This window comes from Notamacropus eugenii, chromosome 3, assembly GCF_028372415.1.
Source record: "Notamacropus eugenii isolate mMacEug1 chromosome 3, mMacEug1.pri_v2, whole genome shotgun sequence".
NCBI lineage: Eukaryota > Metazoa > Chordata > Mammalia > Diprotodontia > Macropodidae > Notamacropus > Notamacropus eugenii.
The window spans coordinates 372,318,561-372,345,711 of NC_092874.1; the positions used below are offsets into that span (position 1 = coordinate 372,318,561).

The following is a 27,151-nucleotide window of genomic DNA, read 5'->3' on the forward strand; positions in this document are numbered from 1 at the left end:
AAATATTTTAAAGTTTACGAACACCAGATTGAGACCATTGCTGTAAGGGAATGTGAGAGGACTTGATAAATTGTGGTCAGAAGACTCCAATCCACTCTCAGACAATTTCTCCTCCCCATTAAGTTTTACTCAGGTGATCTGAATATACAACTTCATAGAATAAGTTATCAGTTAATTTTTCTATGAGTTGATTTTGTCTTAAATATCCAAAGAATCTTGATTACAACAGTGATTTTGGCAAAGATCTTAGAAGAAATATAAAAATCACTGTGTATATATGTATGTGTATTTATGTACACATATATGTATAAAGACAAGTAGATATGGATATATACACACATAGATCTATTCTGAATTTTTAATGTTGGACATTCTTGGATTCTACCAGACAATAGCACTGGATGTGCAAAGTTACAAAACGTTGTCCACTTGACCTACCTTAGCTCTTTTTAATATAATTCAAGTTTCTTCTAGGCCTAGAAATCTTTAATGCTAAATGTGATACCCACGTTATTGTATTAGGGTTGAATTGACTAGGCATGATATCTGAAGGCTAATTATCTTCTATTTGGGGATTATACTGACAGCTATGATAGCTGCACCTTGTGGCAGTGCTGCTATTCAGAGAATGTAGGGATAGGGAAAGAGACCAACCATGTGGTTTCATTGGCAAAGTGTCCTCCTGGATAAGAAAACTCCTTTTAGTGATGCAGATCAGCTCTAGACTTGCCTAGGAGACTGAGAGATGGGCCTATAACTCAGAATTAGGATTTGTCAGGGACAGGATTTGGACTGATATCTTCCTGGTTCTTTTCTCTTTCCTATTCAAAATGATATTCAAGGTGGATTCTGCCACTTGTAGAAAAATGTTTCTCATATAGTCAGACCTATGGCCATAAGCATAATCTCATGAGTAGTTTTTGAAAGAGTTAACTCTTAATTTTCCATATGTAATTTGTCCCCAGTATATCTTGATACATGATGGGTTCATAGCTTCCCTTCAGTAGAAGCTGGACAATATATGTTCAGCGAATACAGATTCATTTTTATATTAGTCTAATCAAAACATAATTAGGGAAGGCAAATGTTCTGGAAAAAATAATACCAAATAAAGCACTTTCCCTTTTTGATTTATTCATTTTTATCTTCATTGAAGTGGATTGCTAAGAATTATTGTATTCTAGACACTTAATACTTCTGGGGCACTTAGGAGTATCAAATTTCTTCTTTCTTACTGTATAGTATATTTATTTGACATAATATAATGATTGTTTTAAAAAAATTCTCTGCATTTAAAAGTATAATTATAATAACTGATACTTATATAAGGCTCTGTAGTGTGCAAAACATTTTAATGGAATATCTTTTTTGAGCCACACAACAGCGTTGTGAGATAGATACTGCAAGTGTTATCATTTCTATTTTGCAGAAAAGAAAATTGAGATTTAAATTGATGAATTGACTTGCCCATGGTCACACAGTTATTATATTCTACATAGGTAGGATTTGTATGTAGGTCTACCTTCATCCAAGAGATTGCAACAGGTGCTTCATTGTGTTATCTTCATTAAGATAGTTGGATAGGAAACTTCTGTAGTGATATTGACTCAGGTTGTGGGAACATTTTCCAAACCTGTTCTACAACACATCAAGAATATCTGCCACCATATATGTTGAAATACCTTTTTCCACAGCTATGTTGTTTCTTTTCCATCCAAAAATCCATTTGAAAGAAAATATCCTCTTTCTGATGCCAAATCTGTCCATCCAGGGTACCCGCTCTTCTTCTTCACCTTCAAAGGATGCAAACAAAACAAAATAATAACAAGAGAATTACAGATCCAGAACTTGAAGATCTTTGGGTTGAACTCCTTGACTTTACAAATGAAGACTAAGACCTGCAGAGGCTTAACAACATGCTCAGTATTATATAAGTAGAAAGAAATAGAATTGGGATTCAAAATCAAAGCCCTGTGTCTCTGTGTTCAGTGAGCTGTTCACTGAGACACACTATCATAATAATATGGAAGAAGAAACCTTCAGGAGGACCTGAGTTCAAGTTTTGCCTCTGACACACCCCAGCCGCGTGATCATGGGTAAGTCACTTAACCTCTCAATGTCCCAGGCAACTCTCTAAGGTCTCTAAGTTAGAGAGTCATCATCAGTATTCCTTACATCACTGTAATGATAGGTGGAGATAATCATAAAAAGAACAAAAGAAATTGACATTTGTAGAAAACTTCAAAGTTTATAAAAGCCTTGGCCTGGGATTTGGCCAGGTGTAGCTGTGACACTTCTCTCTCCTCAATCTCAGTCATATACTTATGCTCTCACTAGAGTAAGGAAATTCTCTAAGTGCTATGGAAATTTCACTATATATAAAGAAAGATATTTAATTCTAGGAAAGCAGGAACAAAGATGGCTGTAAAATAAGGCTGGGAGAAGTCTAGGGATATAACAGCTCTAACCCACAAAGAAGATTTTTGAGAATAGCCCTGAGTGACCTTTCTCACCCCCAGGCTGAGATGGTATTCAACTTTTAAGACATAAAATCAACTTGTGGAGAGGGAATCATTGCTCTCTAGATGTGGTGAGACACTTAACATTTGTGCTGGCTGCTGTTTTTAAAACTAAATGCTTGACTTTGTGGAGGAAGAAGGGAGGCATGAGCAGCCAAATCCAAATGAAGCTGTGTCCAATTCTCCACATGTATCCTTGACTGCTAAGTTCCCTATATCCTTTGGTGATGTTAGTAAAGATATAATGAACAGATGAAGACAAGATGATGAGTTAGAGGTCACCACTCACCCAACGGAATTCTTCCTACACTCCCTTCTAAAGAACTTCAAAATAACTCCTTAAATCAAATTTTGGAGCTGCAGAGCCAACACAAAGTCAGTGAGATATTTTTTCCTCCCAGACTAAGACAACTTAGGAAGTTGGAATGAAAGGTCTGTAACACCCAGAACATATCAGCAGCAGCAGCTGTTGGCCTTGGAGGTGGCTGTTGTAGCAGTGATGGCAGCAACAGTAGCTTTGGGAGCTCTCAGCCCAAAGATGGCAAGAGTGTTGGATGACTTGTCAGAAACAGATTACAGGGGACCCTGTGCTGGCATTGGGTCCAGCTGGCACAGACTGGCACCTCCATTGCCCATATGCAGTTATGGGTCACAATTTCTGCTCTCAGTTTCAGGGTGGAGAAGGACATTTGTGGTCTGTCACAAGGGAGTAAGCCACTATTTTCAAGGTATAGAAAAGCATTAGATAAGGCAGCTTCTGGAGAGCAGGGGACCTGGTAATAGTTTCAAGGAAGAGAGGAGCACTAGTGCTTATGTCTGTAAGAGAGTAGAGGCCCTAATCACAGTTCAAGGGTCAACAGGAGCAGTAAAATATGAAGCTGCAGGGGAGCAGGGTAAAGGCCAGAATACAGAATAAAAAAAAAAATGGACCATATCTCTCCTCAGATCATACCACTTTGAGAACACCAAAAATTTGTAGAGTCCCAGAACTAGCTCTGAAAATAGCAGCATGAAAAAGTCTAAAGCTTGGCACAGTGCCTCCTCACTCCCAGGTGAGCAGAACTCAACTTCAATATAATATTCAAAGTCTAGAAATAGGCTGGGAAAAATGAGAAAACAAAAAAGAATTTGACCATAAAAAACTACTCTGGTGTAAGGGGAAGACCAAGATATAAATTTTGGATAAAGACAATAATGTGAAAACATCTGTAAGCAAAACCTCAAAGAAAAATGCTAATTGGACCCAAACCCAACCAGAATTCCTAGAAGAGTTGATAAAAGAAATAAGAGTGATGGAGGAAACAACAAGGAAAGAAATGAGAGTGATGCAAGAAAATTAATAAAAGAGAATTAATAACTTTATAAAAGGCACAAAAATAGCTGAAGAAAATAATACTTTAAAAACCAGAATTGACCTAATGGTAAAAGAGGCACAAAAATTCTCTGAAGAACAGAACTCCTTAAAAATCAGAATTGACCAAATGGAAAAAGAAGTACAACACTGAAGAAAATGATTACTTAAAATTAGACTTGGGTAAATGGAAGATTTGGATAAGAATTATTGGGGAAGGTGATAAAAGGGAGGAAATATTATGAAAGGCAGTGGTCAAACAGACTTTTGAGGAGGGACAAGATAAAAAGAGAGAGAGAAGGATAAACAGAAGAAAATAAGTTGAAGGGAAAAACAAATTTAGTAATCATAAATGAATGTGAATGGGATGTGCTCATCCATAAAATGGAAGCAGAGAGCAGAATGGAATAGAAACCAGAGTACAGCAATGCATTGTTTGTAGGAGATACACTTGAGACAGAAAGACATACACACATTTTTAAAACAAAGGACTGGAGCACAACCTATGATGCTTCAGGTGAGGTAAAAAAGGGCAGGGATAGCAATCATGATGTCAGAAAAAAAAGCAAAAATAGATCTAATTAAATAAGATAATCAGGGAAATTACATTTTGCTAAAAGGTACCATAGACAATAAAATAATATCTTACCATTTTAAGAGTAAATTAAAGACCTCTTTTCTCAAATATGTAGAGAATTGAGTAAAAAAAAAGTAAGAGCTATTCTCCAATTGATAAATTGTCAGAGGATATAAATAGGGAGTTTTCAGAAGAAGAAATCCATACTATCTATAGCCATGTGGAAGAGTGCTCTAAATCACTATTGATGAGAGAGATGCAAATTAAAACAACTTTGAGGTACCACCCCACACATATCAGAAAAGAGAAATCTTAGATGGCATGAGGGAAAATAGGTAGACTAATAAACTGTTGGCGGAATTGTGAACTGGTCCAATCATTCTGGAGAGCAATTTGGAATTATGCCCAAAGAGCTATAAAACTCTATACCTTTTGACCTGGCAGTACCACTATTAGGTTCGTATTCCCAAAAAGAGCAAAGGAAAAAGAAAATGATCTACATGTACAAAAATATTTATGGCAGCTTTTTATGTGATGGCAAAGAATTGGAAATTGAGGGTAGGCTCATCAGTTGGGGAATGGTTGAACAAGCGGTGGCACATGATTGTGATGGAGAACTATAAGAAATGATGAGGTGAGTGATTTCAGAAAAAAAAGAACAAACAAACATGGCAATACCTATATAAACAGAGGCAAATTGAAGTGAGACGGACTGGGACATGATTCTGTACCGTAGTAGCAATGATGGTCAACTATGAAAGACTTGGTTACTCTGATCAATACAATAATCCAAGACAATTCCAAAGAAGTCATGCTGAAAAAGTGTTATCCGTTTCCAAAGAACTGATGAACTCTGAAGACAAATTGAAGTAAAATTTTCTAACTTAATTTTTCTTGATTTTTTAATGAAATTACTAACATAAAAATATTTCACATGATTTCATATGTAGAGAAAATTGAAAAAAGAACTAAAAAAAATATACAAGCATAATTATGTTCCAAGACTCATGCACTTGGTGGAACCTCAAAATTGAGCACATTCAGGGGTAATTCAGTCCTTTCCATATATTGTCTCATTTAAGAAATGAAAAGATCTTCATGGCCCTCTAGTCTCCCATCTTCCTCCCTTGAGTGATGATGAAATGAGTTCTAAATTATATAGTACCAACAAAAATGCTCCTCTAACTCATATTATGTGTTTCTTACCTTGATGAGGCTAGCAGACAGACTGATAAATACTTAAGTCCAACCACAGAACAGTAGCAGAATGTGAAATAGAAAAAAAAAAAACCACTTTCTAGAGGATGAAGTAGAAGGGAGTGCTGCTTTAAACTATAATTTCTCACCATTATTCCAAACATGCCCAGGGTTGCATTTAGACAGCAGGAACTAACACTAATGCAAGCTGCCCTCGATTTTGTTGGCAACCTCTCAGGTTTTTACATTTCCATTTTCCAGCTGGCAGTATGAAAAATGTGAGCCTCCTGACCCATGCAAAGCTCTGCTCCTGGGCTAAGAAAGTATCTGAATATAGTCAGGATATTGTTGTCAAACTTTGAAATAAGTTAGCTATTACATAAGTTAGCTATTGAATCTAAGTGCTAGCAAACATCCTGAACTTCTTTTAGGAATAGATGATTTTTCTCTGTCTATAACTGGGCAGTTCTATCTTTGGAGGCGTGAACTACTCAATAAATTGAATGAAAGGTATCATAAAAGATACCCTAAATATAAAGGGTGCCACAAAAGGGATCATAAATGATTTCTATTGACAGTTTACAAAGAAATCCTCTCCTTCACTTTTGGCAGGAAAAAAAATATGTACCTCTAAATATTTCTCTCCTGACTCTGTTACAGTCAATCAAATAGAATAACTGTGTAATTTGGAAATATATGAAGAATTGAAATAGACAAGGAAAATGCTAAGGTGATAGAAGAGCTGAAAAAGGAAATAACTAACAAAGTCAGGCTCTAGTTACGGCAATAAACTAACTCCTAAATTATGCTATAATAAAGGCATATTACAAAGCATATTACAGAAGGCTACTATAAATGTGTCTTAAAATATTTCTAGAAGTCAATGAGGGTATCCTTTGGGTTTCTAGACCTCTATTACATGGTGCTTTCCTACTCCTTCCATGTCTGCTTGTTGGTATAGTACATGAAGAGCTGGGCCTGGAGTCAAGAAGATCTGTACTGAATATATACATAGATCTACAAAGACATCTACATGCACATGAATGTCGTATGTATGTATGTCATACATATGTGTATACATGTATCTTTTTTAGTGTGCATATGTACATGTTCACATATACAGACACATGAATGTATGCATTTATGTATGTGTAGTGGGACAGGCCTGGAATCAGGAAGATTTGAGTTCAAATCCAGACTCAGGCTCTTACCAGCTGAATGACCCTAATCAAGCTACTTTACCTCTTTTTTTTGACCTCAGTTTCCTCATCTATAAAATCAGGATTATAATAACACCTACCCTCTATGGTTATTGTGAGGATCAAATGAGATAGCTATCAGGTACTTCCCATAGTGTCTAGGCTATAATAAGTGCTAGATAAAGGGTTATTTTTTTTCTTCTTATTTACACAATGATTAATCAGGGAGTTTGTAAGTACATTACTTCTGGTGATGCTACACTTGAGTTTTTTCGCCGGTGATAGGGGATCCTCACTATAAAGACTATATGAAACTAGTATGACAAGAAGAAAAAATTGGTTCCTTGAAGCTAGAGATTGTAGCTGGGAACTGCAGTGCCTTAAGGGGTAGGCGTGTTGAGATTTGCCATAGTCTGTGCTTCTGCTATAGCATTCTTGATCAACTTAGTAGAGACAAAGCAGGATGAAGTACAAATAATGCTTCATTTGGAGTCAGCGGACCTAGTTGGAATTCCTAACTCTTTCTCTTACTACTTGTCTGACCCGGAGAACGGCAACGTTCAACTTTACAAGAAGCAGTGTTCTGTTGCAGGGGCCCTGGTCAAGAGTGATAGACAACCACCAGCTTAGGGTCTGGGCAGGCAAAGAAGTTCTGTTTTTGTTTTGGCAGAACAGCCCCGATGGAAATTCTAAAGGAGTACATGCTTTGGACAAAAGGTCAAGCTCATCCTTGTTCTAGACCATAAACCATAGTTGTTCTAAACCTAACAACCATGTCCCCTAAGTAGACTCCACCAGTTCCTTCTAGTTATCAGGTTTGTAACCTCAGAGTCATCTCTGACTCTTCCTTCTGACTCACACATTCTGATCAGTCAATAAACCAATTCTAACCATACGATGTTTCTTATATCTGTGTTTCTTTCCATTTACATGACCTCCACCTTAGTTTAAGTCCTCATTATCTCTTAGTTAACTATTGCAATAGCCTCCTATTGGTCCCCTCACTCTATACATTCCCTTGTACATGGCTACCAAAGCAATCTTCCTGAATCCATTCTGACCATGTCTTGGTTCATGTTTCATATTATCCCCCTTCACATTCTCCACAATTCAGCAATGTGAAATTGACCTCGGACGTGATAAGAATAAGGGATGGCATGGCTGCATCTATGCTTTAGGAAGATCAGTTTGACAGCTGTGCTAAGCCCTTTACAAATATCTCCTTTGATCCTCACAACGATCCTGTGAGGTAAGCGCTATTATTACCATTATTTCACATTTTAGGAAATTGAGGCTACCTTCCTGCCCTTTCAAAAGTTAATATGGTCAGTACAAAGATACTTGAATACTCATACCAATGAGTTAGCTAGATAGAAGTGATTTTAATTTGGGAGGAACCAGCATTAGGCACACTTTAAGAAATGTATGAATGAAGAGTTATGGCGGTTATGAAAACATAATTGAATTTGCCTTTCTTCTGAGACAACACTTTTACAATAACCTCTCCTAATTCCTCCCTTTGCTCCTGGAGAAAAAGCACAATTTGAAAGACAAAATGGTGGATGAGTATTATGACATTCCAGGCCTTTGCATTAACTGTCAGGGGTTGAATGCAATTACCATTTGCTACTATATTATTTTTCAGAGATTTTTGCAAAGTTTATAGACAATTGGAGTTAGACCAAACCAAATCTGAGAGGGCCTTTTAATCTCCTGAGAACCAGGTCAGAAAAGAATAGAAGACAGTCTTTCAGACGTGATTTTGTCACTGTCAGTACCTAATCATGCCTTTGGGCATGGTTAATGCAGTTGCAACTTTTCAATACTTTATTCCTGAAGTCCTGATAGATCTACTGAATCAATAAGTCACAGCTTAGCTGGATGAAATGTTGTTTTGCCTTTGTCCATATTCTCTTCCTCCTCTTCCCCAGAGTAAGCATGAACACATGCCCTTAGTTTGTAAAGCACTTATTTGCTCCAGTATGGATTACATTATAGATTTGAAGAGTTGGTTTTCCACAAATGCTAGGCAACCTTCTTGGAGCTTGTGATGGGTCCAGCAGGAGTACAAATGGTGGATGAGTTATACTGGCTTTAACCAGGAAAAATGAAGGTCCTACTGTCACTAAATTGGATTTTCAAGAAGTTGACAATTGATTCTGGAGTTCTTGGGACTAATTTAACATGAACGACATTTACTGAAAAGAGAAATATTATATATGTGGGAATCTAAGCAGGAGAGGGCCATCTTTCCATTAAGAAGAGAGTTTATAATGTTTCCTTTGCTTCAATATCCCCACCCTGAAAGTTCATTGTAGAGACATGCATCAGGGTTGTCTCCTGGGAGAATGTTGATTAAGAACAGAGGATTTTAAAGAGTGAGGAGGCAGTGACTTTCCTGGTTGGGTAACATTCCTGCTACTTGACTTTGGAAGAGAGTAGAGGTTCTTAACACGGGATCTTTGGAATTTCAAAAGGTCTATAGGTAGAAAGGAGGTAGTTTGTGAAATTTAAAAAAGCTATATTTCTGTATAGTTTATTTCTTTTGTAATTTTTTACTTTTATTTTATTTATTTAAAATGTTATTCTCAAAGTGGGTCCACAGGCTTCATTAGACTGCCAAAAGACCTACAGAAGAGTTGAAATCATACATTGATGCAATGAGTACTCTTCAACCACAAGGGTTTCCTAGATACCTGGGGATATAATTTGGAAAGAGAAACAGCTTCAGTCAAAATCTTAATGGGTCATAAAAATTTGCTATACTTTAAGGATGCCTACCTCTACCTTGCCCAAAGGACATTGTTTTTCATGATTTTTCTAATGATGGTAATAAGTAGCATTTATATAGCAATTTAAAACTTGCAAAATGTTTTACATATGTTATCTCATTTAATTAAAACAAAAAAATCAAAAAAACCTTTCCCGATGTATGAGGCCAAAATCTGGAACCATGATGAACTCAGCCTTTACCATGGGATATGATATGTCCCACAAACATCAAGAGCGGCAGCTAGATATGGATAGAGCACTAGCCTTGGAGTCAGGAAGACCTGAGCTCAAATTCGGTCTCAGACATTAGCTGTGTGACCTTGGGCAAGTCACTTTAACCCTATTTGCCTAGGAGAGACCCCAGCAACCTCAAGAGATACAGTGCTAAGCCTAGAGTTAGGAAGAGTCGAATTCAAATCGAGTCTCAGGTATTTACTAGCAGTGTGACAGGGGGGCAAGTCAGTTAACTTCTGCCTTAATCCATTGGAGAAGAAAATGGGAAATGACTCCACTATCTTTGCCAAGAAAAGTCCATGAACAGTATGGTCTATGGGGTCACAAAAAGTTGGACATGGATGACACAGCTGCACCATAACACAAACACAAAGAACAACAAAATAGGTATCCCTTCTTTATCACTTTAGTGTTTATAAAGAATTTTTACATACATTTCCTCACTTCAGACTCACAATAACCCTGTGATACTGCCACTTTACAGATGATCAAACTGAGGCTGAGAGAGATTTAGTACTTGGCCCAAGATCACATAGTCCCAGAAATGAATCAAACTTAGGTCTTCCCAGACTCCGTTCTCGGAACTGTATCTACTGTACCACCTACCCGCCAAAGAAGAGGGAATTTCTCTGATATTGTATTCCTGACAGTGGGTTTTCATTCCAAAAGCTGTAGAGATACTTTACAGGGTCAACTTGGAATTCTATTAGCTGGACAGCCTGGGAAAATAGTGAATTAAACTTGAATTTGGTGATATTATTGTAGTGCTACCTAGTCATGAGATAGCTTATTTATAAAAAGTCTATGACCAGTACCAACATACCAAATGATCTTTATAAAAACCACAGGGACTTTTATAAACATTGGCAGTACTTCCCTAACCATGGTTTTGAGTGGACTTTAATGGCAGCTAGATCCTGATTAGCGATAATATTAGAAACTTACGAAGGTTCACAATGTTCAGATTCATGTTGCATATTTCCAGTGGGCTGGAGCCAATGACAATATTTAATATATAGTTATAACTTTGAATAGTTATTCAAATAACAATATTATTTGAATAGCAAGTCAAATAATGCACCTCTTTGTGGGATTCATTATTCTCACTTGGGACCTAGCTGTATATAATGTCTAGGATTTATTCTTGTTGGAAAAACACAGTTATCCTTATAGTTGCGGACGAAATGTGCCACCTGATTCTACCCTGAATTCAAATCTTTTAAGATGTCCGTACATAAATGTTTCCTGTACAGATTTTTTTTTAATAAAGTCTTCCAGTTTGCCACCAGGAAGTACAAGTGCCTGCAACAGAATTGTAGATATTTCTCACCATTGCTTACTGCCCCCTGGGCTAATGGACATGGTGAAACAAGAAAGGTGGTGTATTGAGTAATATCTGTATTACAATTCAGCACAATTGTAGCAGAACTGGTTGAGTTCCTTTCAGGAATCAAGAGGCTTGCCACAGAACCTCAGAGACTAGGTGTGGTTTAAGGACATATATATCTTCTGATGTGTAGTCGCTTCCAGTACTCAGGACCATTTATCACTATCCAAATTATGTAATTTCTCATAGCCTCAATTTTTTTTTTTCATTTACAAAATGGATATCATTTTGTTAGAGTCTCTTAACTTCCTCACAGGGTTATGAGGCCCAAATGAGATAATGTACATAAAGTGGGCTTTACAAATTTTGAAATATTATATAAACAGTAGCATTATTGTTGGAAACAGATTTACATCAGGTAGGGACCTCAGAGATCATCTGGTCTCTCCTTTTCACTTTATAGGTAGGGAAATAGACCCAGTGACATAAAGCTACTTCCCCAAGATTACAAGGTCAAAGAGCAAAGGTGGGATTTGGACCCAGTTCTTTTGCTTCAAGAGCCAATACTGATTATTTTTGTGACCTAGGAACTGGGTGGATCCGCCCAGTGCTTCACCTATCTTATCTCAAGTCAGAACATCCCTCTGAATTCTCCCACAATAGCAACAAGAGTGCCTAGATACCGTGTGGGGGCAGGTTTGAAGAATGAATAATACATAAGAGGAGATCAGGTGTGTCCAGCAGTAGGGAGGATAGCAGAATTATTTAATTTGTTGGATTAGATATAGCCCAGAGGACCATAACTGGAAGTCATGAGAGAATGTTTATGTTTTCTGCTTGGTTAAGCTATTTCATCAGAAGTCCCAAAGAACTTTCCCCAGGGAGCTGCAAAATTTTACTCTTTACTCTTAAGAAGCAGGATAGAAACAGAAGGAGAGTGTAAGCTTTTCATCTACACAGAACCAGCCAAAATTCCCATCTGGTTGCCTCCATATTTCTGCTATCATTATAGGCAGAGCAGGATGACATAGGGTAGTGAATTTAAGGAAGAGGCAGAGTGATGTTTCCTCATTGGGGTCTGCACTGTGGGGCTTCTCTGGTATCTTCCTTTGTATCATTAGCTCCCCTCCCTCAGGAATCCAACTTCTGGGAAGGCAGCTCTAGAATCTTGGTACTACCTGGGTCCTCCCTTTCCCTTTCTCTCTCCCTTCTCCTTCACTTCATCCTTGTAACTGTGGAGGAGGTTAGTACAACTCCACTGGCTAAGATTATTCTTCTGGTATTAGGATGGTGATGGAGAGAAATGTGGTTGTCTTAGCCATAGAAAGGGAGAAGTATGGAGGAGAAGGGATAGAGATTCTAAAGTCCTTTTGAGCTCTAGACCCTATGACACCCCACTAGATAGTTTAACAACTGTCATCATTGTAGGATCATAGGATGGTAGATCCAGGGCAAGAAGGCACTTTAAAGGCCATCTAATGGAACCTCTTCATTTTATAGATGAGAAAACTGAGGTCCAGACAGGTTTAGAGATTTGTCCAAGGTAACAGTGGTAGTAAGTGATAAAACTCAAATTTGAACTCGGTCCTTTGCTTCTATACTTGATATTCTTTTCACTGCACTATGACCTAACATTCTGTGCCTTACTCTAGTCAGCTGAACACCCAGTCAAGAAACACTTTACTTTTTACTGTGGTTAGGAAGCTCCTGGGTTCTTCTTTCCTCATTCCTGTGATTCAGAGTTGCTATTTACATGGTGAAAACCTCCCTTTCTTGCTCCCTCTATCCTTAATCTCACCCTAATTAGCTCATTCCTAATATCGTTGTCCTCTGGGATGCCCTTTCTATTATTAACTACCGCTTCTTCATCCTAAAAATTTTCCCTTCATTTTCTTGTCATTGTATTTCTAGCACCTAGCAGAATGCAAAGCAAACCACAGGGGATTAATAAATGCTTGTTGGTTGATTGATTGAGCGAATACTTCTCACGCTGAGGAAAAGCTGGTTTTCTCTGAATGACCCCTCATGCATGGTCACCTTCTTTCAAGCCTGGATTTTCCTTCTCTCATGACCTAACAATATACCAAAGTCCAGAGTTGGTGTTATGGTGAGGGAGGACAGGATGCATGGAATCTAGGAAATAAATCACGAGGAGTTTTGCCTTTGCAGTTACTCCTGGTGCCTGGGTGGGTTTCTGCCAGGCCTAGAGGCCTGTGGGCTACCCGAGTCTGCTTACCTCACCTCTCGAGGTCTTCGGTTGGCCAGACTGGATGCTCGTATGAGAGAAAGGACGTTCCAGAGTCGAACAAGGGTTGAGCTTTATTTCAGGGTCTAGTTACAAGTGCAGGGGAATACTTCCTTAGGAGGGAGCGAAGAATCTCCCAAGGAGGCAAAGATCTTACAATAAGAGATTGGAAGTAGAAGTATAAGCGGGGAGAGAGGGGGAGGGGAGAGAAGAGAGAGGAAAAGCGGAGCCTTGTTGTCCTGTCCGCTCTGCGCCCCTCTGCCCAAGAGAGCTTTCAGGCTTTCCTGATCCTACTTAAACTCTTCAGCAGCATAGTTTGCATCTGAATACCGTGCTGTTAGATAACAATAGTGTGCCCAGATCCGGGACAATCTCGAGGGTGGGGAGAGCTCTCTCCCATCACGTCTCTCACGGGAAGAGGCGGAAATACACGAGATAGCTCGGTTCACCTCGATTCCCAGCCGTTTCCTGGGGGGTCTCGTGAGAACTCTAAGATTTAGAAGTTCCCACCTTTACCCGCCCAAGACTGTCCACATGGAATTGAGCTTCCAACCCTAGCAGGTTTCCGTTATAATCTTCCTAAAGAACCTCTGCAAGGCACAAGTAGAGGGATGAGATGGAGAAAAAAGGTAGAGTAGTTGCATTGGAGACATGCACACGATTGACTGTGGGAGGAAAAAAAGATACCACTTATCTTCCCATCCTTTTATTAGCTGGTTACACACCCTTTGGGATCAAAACCACAGCCCCTATTTTGGAGACCACTCATCTAGTCCAGTTCCCTCTTGTAATAGATGAGGAAACTGTGCCGCAAAGAAGGTAAATGACTTGTCCAAGAACACACAGGTAGAAAGTGGAACAGTTGGTATTTGAACTCAGGTCCTTTGACTCCAAATCTATCCAGATGGAGTTATCTCTTCTTCAATGACTCACTGTACAAGATGCCCACAACTTCCTCTTCTATCTCTGAGTAACACAGTTCAATTTAAATAAATTCAACAAGCATATGTTAAACATTTACTATGTGGGAGGCATTGGGAATGCTAAGAAAAAAACAACCTGGCCATCAAAAATTTTACATTCCTTTGAGTGGAGGAGAGAACAATCCAATCCAATTCTTTCTATCAATATTTACTCCTGGCCTCTGGCAGACTTCTTTAAAATAAACACATAAAAGAACTTCTTTATTAAAGGAACTACACCTATATCTCCTTTCTAATTAAAAAAAATCATTTAGAACACAGCTAAATATTTAATTAGATATAGTGACTATATATCTGACCATTGGGTTTATCTGAACAATAGGAAAACATTTAAATGGACACATTTGCTTCAATTTGTTGTTCAGCCATTTCAGACTCTTCATGCTCCTTTTAGAAATTTCTTGGCAAAGATACTGAAGTGGTTTGCCATTTTCTTCTCCATCTCACTTTATAGATGAGGAAACAGAGGCAAATAGATTTAAGTCACTTGCCCAATATCACACAGCCAGTAAGTGTCTGGGGCCAGATTTGAACTCGCAAAGATGAGTCTTCCTGACTTCAGGCCCAGCACTCAATTTACTGTGCCACCTAACTGCCCCAGGTATGAAAGAGGAAACTAGTCAGGTGCAATGTTTTTGTTTGTTTTTCAAATGAAGCATTTATTGGAAAGAATGGAGCAGCATCCTATCTTATAGTGAAGAAACTCTTGTGTTCCCTTCCAAGTGTTTGCCAAAAAAAATTTGTTTACCATTTTGTAAACCCAACCTAAGTATACTTTAGGTTGGTCTTTAAAAGGGAGGTGGCAGGTATATAGTTAAAGGTAAGTTAATGAATGATCTTATCTTGGTAATTTTTGAATCCCCTGTTTGAAACAAGTCTTAGAATCTAGAAATCAACTGGAAAAAAATATCTAATTTTGCACAAGAGGAAACTAAGGATTTTCCAGAGGGTAGGGGTTTTCCCCAGTTCAAAGATGTTGCAAGGAATAGATCTAGGTCTGATCCCAGATATTTTGACAGCATTTCTGGTGCTCTTTCTTCTGAAAGCTGTTACTCTTAAACATGCCCTGCATCCACAAAGCAACATAACTTTCACTAAAAGATAGCACCAAATCAAAAGGACAGTGTCTAATGTTTCTTCTATCTTTTAATGCAGGATAATCACTATGGGTAGAGGTGCTTGTGCCCATCTTACAACTAGGAGATACATTGATATTTACAATGCAAATCTGTGACAAGACAACCAGACAGGTGGTCCCCACAACCCATCTATAACTTAGATACAATTGACTGAGTCTCAGAAACATTAAGAAATTCAGCCATAGTCACACAGCAGTTATCTGTGGCAGGATTTGAATCTGGCTCTGCCTTACTGATTCTATCCACTACATACACCAACTTTCATGGCATAGAATGCATTTTCCTGTAGACCTGGTAACTAATTTATAATTAATCATTTCATTGGTAATTGGTTGATTGATATTCCGCAGTCCAGACTGTGGAATACTTTGCCCAACTCTGACTCACTTAAATCCAATTGATATGCAAGTCAAACTATCACCCTCATGATGTCATTGGTCCTCTTCCAAAACAAAGGATGAACGACAAAAACAAGAAGAAGGAATAGAATTGCTTCTCAGCTATTGACTATAGGGTTTGAGAAAAAGAAATCAAACTCAGATCATTCTTGGGAAGAAAAAAAAATGTGTGACTGTAGTTTTAGAAAAGAAAATGATTACTTAGTTAAAAAAACAACAAAATGAATAGTCTAAATGATTGATAAGCATTAAGTGCAACTCTTCATATACATTTAGCATTATTTTAAAATCCCACTAAGCAAGAGTGCTAGCTTACCTTTTCCGTGTTCCTCATCAATTTTATCCACACTGGAAAGATGGGCTTGCGTTTCCTGGGGAATAGCTCCTGGCAATGGGATATCAAAAAGAGTGCTTGTAGGTGTCATCACTTTTATATCATTCCTTTTCAGTGAATCTTGAGGAAGTTGAGTGCTGGGAGGTGTGCCTTGTGGTTCACAAACTTCTGAAATAAGATCAAATATTTATAATACAGTGAAATTAAAATGTGTACAGAATTTTGACTGCTGTTGTCCAATTGTTTCCAAATCATTGTGACCTCTTTTGCTTGTTTGTTTTTTTGGCAAAGATACTGGAATGGTTTGCCATTTCCTTCTCCAGTTCTTTTTACAGATGAGGAAACTGAGCCAATGGGATGAAGTCACTTGGTCAGCCCATAAGTATCTGAGGCCAGATTTGAACTCAGTGAGATGAGTCTTCCTGACTGCAGGTCTGACGCTGTATTCACTGAGTCACCTAAGTATCCTGTGCCAAATTAGAGTAATAACAATATTAATGATAATAGTAGTTAATATTACATAGCATTTAAAAGTTCTCAAAAGTTATAAAGTTCTGATCTCTTGGAAATGACATTACGGGTTCTTTAAAACATGTATTTAATTTTAAACTTTATATTTTAATTATACAATAGGAAGACTACTGTGAATTTTTAAATTTGGTTTAAGTATACGTTATATAGAAAACTATTACTTTTAATAATGCAAATAGAACTAGAACTAGAGTGGAAACAACTGGGGATCTGTCCAGGGTCTCTAAATTTAAGGGCTTCTGACAGCACTTGCAAATATTCTTCAGCAACACAGAGACAGCAAAACTTAGTATCCAATTAGCAGCAGTACTAATTTAAAATAGAAAGCTACCAGGTTGTATACCAGGGGCTTGCACCTCTTCTTGGGGGTTTCTGCTTCCATTTTCATTAAGAGGTGTTAATGCATCCCCCCTACACCCAAGAAGTGTTTTGTTCTTTTTTGACATTTCTGCATAATTTTCTAAATAAAACTTTCTATAAAAATCAGAGTAAATGGTGCTTTGTTTCCCTGACTTCAGGAGCTACTTCATTTGGTACAATTTAACAATTTGGCTATTGATTGAGCTGTGTGATAACCCTAAAAAATGCCCACCTTTTCCTTGTTCAGTTTGATACCAACTGAGTTGTTTCTCAGGAAGATCTGGTGAAAGACAAGATTTCTCAGATTCCATGCTTCAAAAATTCTGATTAAAGGATAAGCTAGGATCAGTCTGGATAATGCAGTGGAAAGAGAGCTGAATACAGGGTTCAGAGACCTGGGTTCACCTCCTAGTCTGATACTTAGGATGACATTCTACCATAGTCATATTATTTAACCTCTGTGAATTGAATTATCTCATTTGTAAAATGTGGATTTATGGTGAAGAAAATATTCTATAAATCTTAAAGTATGTGAAAGTAGTCACTGGAGACCCTGGAGTGCTTTTGCCATTTTCTTCTCCAGACCATTTTACAGATGAGAAGACAGACAAATGGGGTAAAACTTGCCCAGGTTCACATAGTTAGTAAGTGTCTTAGGCTAGGTATGAACTTATGAAGCTGAATCTTTCTGATTCCAAGCCCAGAGCTCCTTCCACTGCACCATCTAGATGCCATAGAAGACTCCTGAGTTCAAGTGTAGTCTCAGACACTTACAAGCTGTGTGATTCTGGGAAAGTTACTTAACAGTCTCAATTTCCTTATCTGTAAAATGAGCTGGGGAAGAAAATAGCAAAAACTCAATATCTTTGCAAAGAAAACCCCAAATGGGGTTATAAAGATTCAGACACAATTGAAATGACTGAACAACGACATAATAATGAAAAGCCTCAGAAACTGTGCCAGGAAAGGTGAGATGTCATTTGCAAATCTGACACAGGAAAGAACAATTACAGATAATATCATCCACAAAGAAAAATGTAAATAAAAACCAAGCTTCTATCTAGTTCCAGAAGTCAGCCTCACTGTTTGTCCTCCCATTTATTTTGACATGTAGAAGTTGGACTGAAGAATAAAAATAAATTGAAGAATGATCTCGTAAAATTTGAGTGCCCCCAAATTCAGATATGTATCATCACAGGAGGGTTGGCAGTTTTTGCTGGTATCTTATGTTTTAATATCATGATTATGTTTTAAAGGAAAAAAACAGGTAAGGTAAGCTGAGCAATACAGTGATTCCTTTGGATAGTGCCTATAATATTTTGAGCTATTGTCTCCAACTTCATTTATGAAAACAAAGAGGTACATTTCCTCCTTTTTTTTTGCTAGAACCAATATTGTTAATTATAATCATACAATGTTCACTTTGGTTTTTCATGTTCTTTTAATTTACATTATTTTAATTGTTGTGTATATTATTTTCCTTGTTCCTTGTTTCCGTGACTCTAGTCTAAGGCAAAGTCCAACTTTTTTTTATATTACTACATTTTCATCTTAGTTTCCTCATCTGTAAAACAGAAGTAATGATACTGTTTTCACAGAGTCACAGATCTAGAGTCTTAAGGAATCTCAGAGATCTTCTAGTTCCTCTCATTTTTCTGATGAGGATGGTGAGGCTCAGGTGACTTGCCCAAGCATGCAGGTAATAAGATTAGTGATGGTATCCGAACCCAGTTCCTCTGATTCCATAGCCAGTGGTCTTTCCATTGTACCATGCTGCCTCAAAGTTTAGAATAAATAAGTAATTCCCTGAAGTGGTAGAATTATTCAAATTTGCATGCATATTTCTACTAAGGCGGAACCAATTGCCATATTTCATATAAACATAAACTTCAAATAGTACAGATTTGAATACATGCTGCCACTTCAGGGGATTCATTATTTGCAACAACATTGTTGTCTGTTCTTCGTTCTTGAAGAGGACCATGGCATCAGCAAGATGATGCCATGACATGCAAGTGAATTGAATTGAAGTGAGGGAGGGCTGTGCAAAGTCACCAGCCTCACTTTCTCCTCTGGAGTCATCTGGGTCCAGTGGTGAAATGACTAGATGGCCCTGGATGCAGTGGGAGACCTTGACCTTTTTTAAGCTAAGGTCTTTCCTGGGTCTCAGTTTGACTGAGGCAATGGCCATTCAGTGATTAAGGCTAGGTGAGAAATGAGACAAAGAATGGCCTCTTTTACCTAGTCAAAAAAAATCAATCTGGGAGGGAAAGACCCTGAGAATTTCTGGCCAAAATAGAAATAATTGCTATTTATTCACAGTAATCGGTATCTGACTGTATTATTAATATATGAGGTTTAGATGTCATGATAAAATGTTTTTTAAATGAAGTAACACTAAAATTCAATAGAAAAGTCTATAAAATACATCTGAAACTAACATCAAAAGAGTCTCTCATGTAGCATAATGCATAATTCATTTAGATGTTGACTTTAGGCCTTTGAAAGAATTTTGATGATTATCTGTTATGAGCTGAGGTTCTCTGTTAAATAATTTTCATCTCCCAGTAATTCACTGATGCTTTCAAATAGATGCATTAATTCAGTTAACCTCCAGCTCTATTTTTCATGTTAATTTTCTCATTCTCATCTCTCTGTTGGAATTAAAAATGAAATTCTCAAACATCAGAAGGCGATGTGTGTGCATGCAAATACACATGTTACACATACACACACACACACACACACACACACACTGATAACCCATATTTTCCACTATTTATTATGCCTTTTTACACCACAATAACTTTCCCATATGTATCCACTTCCCTTAATACCATTTCTAGGCAGAACTCAACCAACAACATGTCTGTGTCTTCTAGCATATGCAACATTTCACATCAGTAACGTTCCATTGCCATTTTGGGGAGAGCACCATTGCTTTCTCCTCTTGGCTCTGGGCTCGAGGATGGTCTCTTCAAACAATCTGAGCATTGCCCATAATAACATTCCTTGTAGGCTCATGAAGAAGTAGTCTACATTACAGTGTTGTGAAACCCAAATAGAAACAGATGTCTGCAGGCACCATTCTAACTTAGAAAACCACAAGTTCACATTACACTAAATTGCATTTTCATTTCTTTTGTTAATCATTTCCCAATTACATTTTAACGGTGTTCTGACCCATTCTCCACTTGGGAGTTTTGCTGGCTCCTTGCCTCTCTGGGGTGGCAAATATATAATACAATCTCTGAGTTACAATGTATCGATTTACCAGAAGCATTCCCTAATTTGGAAGTGCATAGTAACTGACACTTATAGAGAACTTTAAGGTTTGCAAAGTGCTTCAAAATATTGTCTCATTTAACTCTCGTAGTAACCCTAAAAAGTAGGTACCATTTTTATACCCATGTTAAAGATGAGGAAACTAAGACAGGCAGCACTTAAATGACTTCACCTGGGTCACACAGCTAGTTAAGAGTCAGAGACAGGATCTGAATTCAGATGTTCCTAATTTCATGCCCAGCACTCTATCCTCTGTGCTATCTAGCTGCTTCTAAATCCATTATGAGAGCTGACTTATTATTTGTCCCTGGTAGCTAGTGGTATCAGTGGATAGAGCAGATAGAGATCTGGGCTCAGAGTAAAGAAGACCTCAGTTTAGATGCAGCCTTTGACATTTACTAGCTGTGTGACCCTGGGCAATTCACTTAACCTCTGTTTGCCTTAATCCAACTGAGAAGGAAATGGCAAACCACTCCCATATCTTTGGCAAGAAACCCCATGGACAGCATTTGTGTACCATGTTTCCCTGGGTCATGAAGTGTTGAACACGACTAATTGACTGAACAATAATAAAAACATGGATATAAAGAATCCCCAAAGTCTTAGAGCAGTTCAGAGCTTTAATAGCTTAAAGCACTTATTTTAATGGATTATTTTAATTTAATAGCTTAATTTAATGACAAAAGGCTTACTTTAAGCATTAGTAGTTTAAAACTTCACTAAGGCTATTGTGACACCCAATATATAAAAAAGAAAACCATTTCAGGAAACACATAGAATTAATTGCCATTATCTGGTATTTATTCACAAAAACACAAATGCAAAGAGCCATTCAGGATTAATAAAGTCATCTTGGTCATGGACTTTGGGAGTGAAAAAAAGACTCCTAATGTCTTGTCTTAACTATTCACAATGAAAATATAAAGAGAAAACCCAGACAAGGTGAAAAGAGTTCTTGAGCAGTGAAATCATGAAATGTGATGTATAAATAATAATAATAGTTTTATTTATAATTATTTAGCGCTCAGTATAGATTGCTGCATTTTATCTCACAGTAGCCTTGTTATTAGTATTCCCATTTTCCCCTTTGTCTTTTTTAATTTTTAAAAATATTTTATTCATTTTATTTGAATTTATGGAATAAGACACTCAGTTCCATACCACAGTATAATAAGATACTTATACTTTGAAACTGCAAATCTATTAGGTATAATTTGCTATTCCTTTAAAAAAATATAATAAAAGTATCATGTAAATTTTTCCCCTTTTTTAATTTCCTCCTCCCCTGCCCTAAAGATTGCCAAATATAATACTAACTAAAAGATGACAATAATATATCACAAAGATTATATATTATAATCAAGTGGGATTTATACTAGGAATGCAGGGATGTTTTAATATAAGGAAAACTATTAATATAATTATGTCAGTAATTAAAGTAAAAAAGTCATAGGATTATAACAATAGATACAGAAAAAGCTTTTGACAAAACACTATCAGGGGTGGGGAACCTGCAACCTCCAGGCCACATGTGGCCCTCTGAGTCCTCAAGTGCAGCCTTTTGACTGAATCTAACCTGTGCAGAACAAATCCCCTTAATAAAAGGATCTATTCTGTAAAACTTGGAGTCAGTCAAAAGGTCACACTCAAGGACCTAGAAGGCCATATGTGGCCTCAAGTTCCTCCTCCTCCGCACCCTGGTTGCACTCATTTTTATTTAAAACACTTGAAAATATTGGTATAAATGGATTTTTTCTTAAATTGATAAAAAAACACTTATCTAAAACTATCAACATTCCCATTTTAATAATTACAACAACGACAACTAGTAATTCTGTCCTCTACTATGTGCTATGCATTGTGTTAGGTGCTTTACAGATGATCTAATTTCATCCTCACAACAACTCTGTAAGGTAGGTGTTATTACTACCACCATTTTATAAATGAGGAAACTGAGGCAGAGGTTAGCTGGTTTACCCAGAGTCACATCTAGAAAACATCTAGAAAAGACTAGATCCAAACTCAGACTTTTCTGACACTCTACCAACTAGCTACCTTCCAGATTAGAAAACTGAGGCTGGGAAAAATTAAAGTGAATTGCCCAGAATCATAATAATATTAAGCATCTGAGGCAGTTTCTAATTTCAAGCCCAAAAGTCTATTTACTCTGCCCCCTAATTGCCTTAAAAATGCATATGGAGCCTAAAATCCTCATTAAAGAGTAAACCCTCATTATATATCTACATCAAATCATATGTCCAAAATATAACACTAAATTCTTCAGGAATCTGTGTTTTTGTAGGCATTGAAAAAAAATTTTCTCCACTGATGCAGTTCACTTCCCCTTTGGGTTTTTGTAGTTGATTTAGTTCAGTGATTCTTAAACTGGTGTCCATGGATCTATTCTAGGGCACCTATTCTAGGGGATCTATTGATTTAGGTTTATTTTCAATGAAATTTAATTTTTAAGAAATGTATTTATTTTACCCAAAATTGAGCATTTCCTTCAGTGAGGAATGTAGGCAGCAAACGTTGTTCTGAGAAGGTGTCCATAGGCTTCCCCAGACTTCCAAAGGTGTTCAGGCTTCCTTTCCCAAAAAATAGATTAAGAACCTCTAATTTAGTAAGCTATCACATCTGTAAGTAACTAATCAACAATAAGTAATGAGCGATGAGTGGCTAAACCACTGATGATGAGTGTCTGTGAACCAACCTAAGCTGGTGGTCTGAAGAAAGTAGTCTGTCTTTTCAAGGGGTGCATGGGTAAATATATAACAACCAGCTCATCAAAAGAAAAAAAGCATAAATGATGGACTTTTAAATTTAATCTGCATGATTAACATTTTCACCACTTTTCTTAATTCTATATGGTCACCAAAACAATAAATCAAATCCTTACTTGTAGTGCTTGCTGACTTCTGAGGTATGAATATTCGAAAAATTTTAACAGCCAGTGCTTGAGAATCACTGGCTTCAGCATACCCCTGCCTTTACTCCAAGTCTTTCTGTCTTAGTAGGACCTTCCAGAACTGGTGACAAACTGTCCAAAATGAGGAAACAAAGGAGTCTGATGGAAGACAAACAAATGAATAGTTAGAATTACGCTAGTTAGAATTTTTGGTGTGTTAGTCCTGTCTCCCACAAGCTGTTCTGATTCCAGAAGGATCTTACTATTGTTACTGTAGATGTTGGAATATCCCTTGCCCTTGATAAAAGATTATAACATGGTAGATTCAAAGACTGATAGGGAAATATCATACGACAGCTCATTCCACCTGCCTTTTAGATAGTTTTTGAGGAAAGATACATCCTTACATTTTGCAAGGGAGCAAACTGTAATGGAAAGAGATCTGGAGAGTTAGGCTCAAAAGGCAGCTTGGTTTAGTGGAAAGTGCTAAATTTGGATTGAGAGGATCTGAGTTTGGATCTTAGCTCTGCCACTATCTAGCTGTGTGACATAGAAAAGTTGCTTCACCTCGGGACTTAGTTTCCTCAATTCTAAAATGAGGATGTTGGAATAGGTGACCTCTCAGGTCTGTTACTACTCTAAAGCTGTAATCCTGAATATTGACCTTACAACTAAATAGATTTATGAAAGGGAGCAAGTGACAACCTTTCTGGGTCTTCTGTGCCCCTCTTTTTTTTGTACAATGAATATACTTAACTAGATAATCCATAATTTCCTCCAGGGTTATAACCCAATTCATTTATTTCTAACTTCCAATAAAGATTTATGATCTAAATAAGCCATTTCTAAAACTTGCTCTAACAAAAGATTACACAAACTTTTGCAAATTCTCAGAAACCATGAAAGAAGTATAATTTTTTGCTAGTTTATGTATTTCCCAATCAAGACTAGAAGGAAGACACTTTGGCAAGGTTGAGGACAAAGATGCTTGATTTTTGTAGGACCTGCTCAAACTAAGGAACTGTTTCTGAATCTGGTTTGGGTCTTTGATAGCATTGGTGACCTAAGTCCATTATCTACTGTCTCATTTTCCCGGTTTCCTCTTCCCACTCCACCCCTGCCCCCTGTCTCCTGCCTGACACAAAATTCTCCAGTATCCCAGGTTTGTAGTTATACTTCAGGTTAAAATGATGAATCACACTCAAAAAGCTCCCTTTTGCATAGCGCTTTGTTTTCCTCACAATGGCACTATGAGAGAAATATTAGGAGCATCATTATGTGGCGGATATCAAAATGATGACCATAGGAATAACCTAATAACTTAATCATGAACACTGAAAACATAGGCTTGTGACATGGGATTATAAAAACCAACGTTTGAAGCAACTAGAGGATTAGTAAATCTGCAAATATCGTTTACCTCATTTGGACAGTTGACATCTGTTGGACAGCCTATTGATGTCTGTCAAAACAATAAAAATGTTAAGAACTGTTCCATTTCAGACCCTTAGAATGGAGCAAAATCTTTTTTAAGGCTGTGTTAATACCCTCCAACAACAATTTGACTCTCTTGACTTGAGCTATTTGACTTGTTTGTCTTAACTGTCATGTAAGTTAGTTAAAACTAGAATGGAACATTCAAAACTTTAACCTGGGGTGCCAACATCTAGAGGGGGTATGCTTACTTTACTTTATGGTTCTTTAGTCCACCAGCCTTGCTACATAATCCAACCATCCCAGCTCCCTCAACTGGCCCTTGGCAGCCACTCTGAGGTGCTTATTATCCTTTGGGTCACATTTCATGCGTACAACTGCCACATGCCCCTTTCTGTATCCTTCTACCTCTCCAGAGGTGGGTCATCTCTTTCCCCAATACGACTGCTTTCAACTGAAGGGACTGGCACTATGCCCTTTACGGGGGATGCCTATAACATCCTTCACATTCATAGAAGATATTGTGAGACCTATGTCTACCCCAAACCCAACATAGCATCCCAGAGTCTTTTTCCTGATGAGGTCCAGGTTCTCCTCCCTCCCACATTGCCATAGTTGCTAGCATGATAGCAAACATGGCACAATGGAAAGAGCACCAATTTTGAAGTTGGAGGACAGGCACTCAAATCTTATCTCTGCCATTATCTGCCTGACATTGAGTAAATCCCTTAACCTTTCTGGGTCTAAGGTTTCTCTTCGGTAAAATAAAGTTGATTCTGATGGTCTCTAAATTTCCTTCAAGCTCTAACTCTGATCTCTGGTTAAAACAACAACAAATAATCATTTTAAACCTTCACATTTTTTAGCTATTTACTTTCCTCACTTCAGTCTACTGAGCTAAATCATACAAACATCATTGTTCTCACTTAACAGATGATATATCTGAAGTTGGGAAAACTTAAATAATTTGTCCATATTCTCAGCAGAGAGAACTAAGAGTCTTCCAGAGCCTTCCAACCCTAACTCCACTGTTATTTCTAATTTATCACACTGCTTCTTAGACAAAATCTTGAAGAGGCTATGTTTGGTCTGTATTAGAATAAAAGGTCTAGACTATATCAGAGATTCCTGTTTCACCCTTCCTTCTCCACCCCTTCCTGTTCCTTGTGAGTAGACTCATAACTCAGACTCATGTGACTCAGGCTTCCACATGACTTAAGCAGTTCACATGGACCTATTAATGAATGAGAAAGATCTTGCCATTTAAATTGCCACTACAATAGGGTAGGCATTGTTATTCCCAGTTTTCAGAGGAGGAAACTGAACTACAGGAAAGTCATACCTTGCCCATTGTTGAAAGATTGGCCAATAATAGACATGGAATTTGGAATGCACTCATAAGATGATGTAATAGTAATTTAAATGGGAAGATCTTTCCCATTCATTAATAGACCTATGTGACCTGCTTAAATCTCATGGAAGCCTAACTCACATGTGATGAGAGGAGCTTGCTGAATGGGTGGAACAGGAAGAGTGGGGCAGAACTGAGAGGAAGTTGGTGAGAGCAGTTAGGGTGAAGAGAGAGAGGATATAGGCAAGCAGACAGCTAGACTTCTGAGTGTTTGTTTGTGGGAGGAGCCCCAGGGGTGAGGGGGAGGCTTGGGAATGGCTTTGTCCCCTGCCTTGATAATGTGTATTGGCTTCTTGGCTACTATTATGGATTTGGTTTCTGGTTTTGGGATTTGGTTTTCTGGTGTCTGAATAAATGTTTTTCTTTTACCTTCTATATGTAGAATCTGTTATACTTTGCTACTGAGAACTTTACCAGCATATTCATAGTCACCACTAGACCTGTGAATATTGCCTTGGTGATACAGATGACAGAGTAGTAGACATAACTTAATGAGTCTGTTGACTCTAAGTTTACAAACCAATTAACTACAGCACAGAAAGGTTAAGTGACTTTCCCAGGGTCACACAGCTTGTAACAGTCAAAGGCAGGATTCAAACTCACTTCTTCCAGACTCCAGTTGGCTGTCATCTAGCATTTATAATGCAACTGTTACATGCTCAATATTGGGCTAAGCATTGGGGATACAAAGAAAGGTAAAAAACTGAGATGCATATACGATAAATTTGAGATAATCTCAGAGAAAAGGCACTAAGATTAATGAGGATGATGAAAGTCTTCTTGGAGAAGAGAGATTTCAGCTGAAACATGAAGGTAGCCAAGGAAGCTATGAGGTAGAGACAAGGATGGCTCTAACCACTACTTTTTAGGAGTATTTTGATAAAATTTTCACCATATCACCTTACATGTCCATAAAACACCACATCGTTCCTGAGATGAATGACATC

The 27,151-nt window shown here is 37.6% G+C and overlaps 2 long non-coding RNA genes across 2 annotated transcripts in view; one reads left to right on the forward strand and one right to left on the reverse strand.

Moving 5' to 3' along the window:
- Nucleotides 1-27,151, forward strand: part of LOC140497001 (uncharacterized) — a 74,673-nt gene that overhangs the window by 27,430 nt on the left and 20,092 nt on the right. The gene's annotated exons all lie outside the window — the stretch shown is intronic.
- LOC140531684 (uncharacterized) lies at nt 1,689-24,823 on the reverse strand. Its single transcript, XR_011976400.1, has 5 exons — nt 24,780-24,823; nt 23,351-23,518; nt 22,939-23,039; nt 16,258-16,443; nt 1,689-1,793 (listed from the first exon to the last, which is right to left on the reverse strand). It is a non-coding gene; the product is annotated as an uncharacterized lncRNA (long non-coding RNA).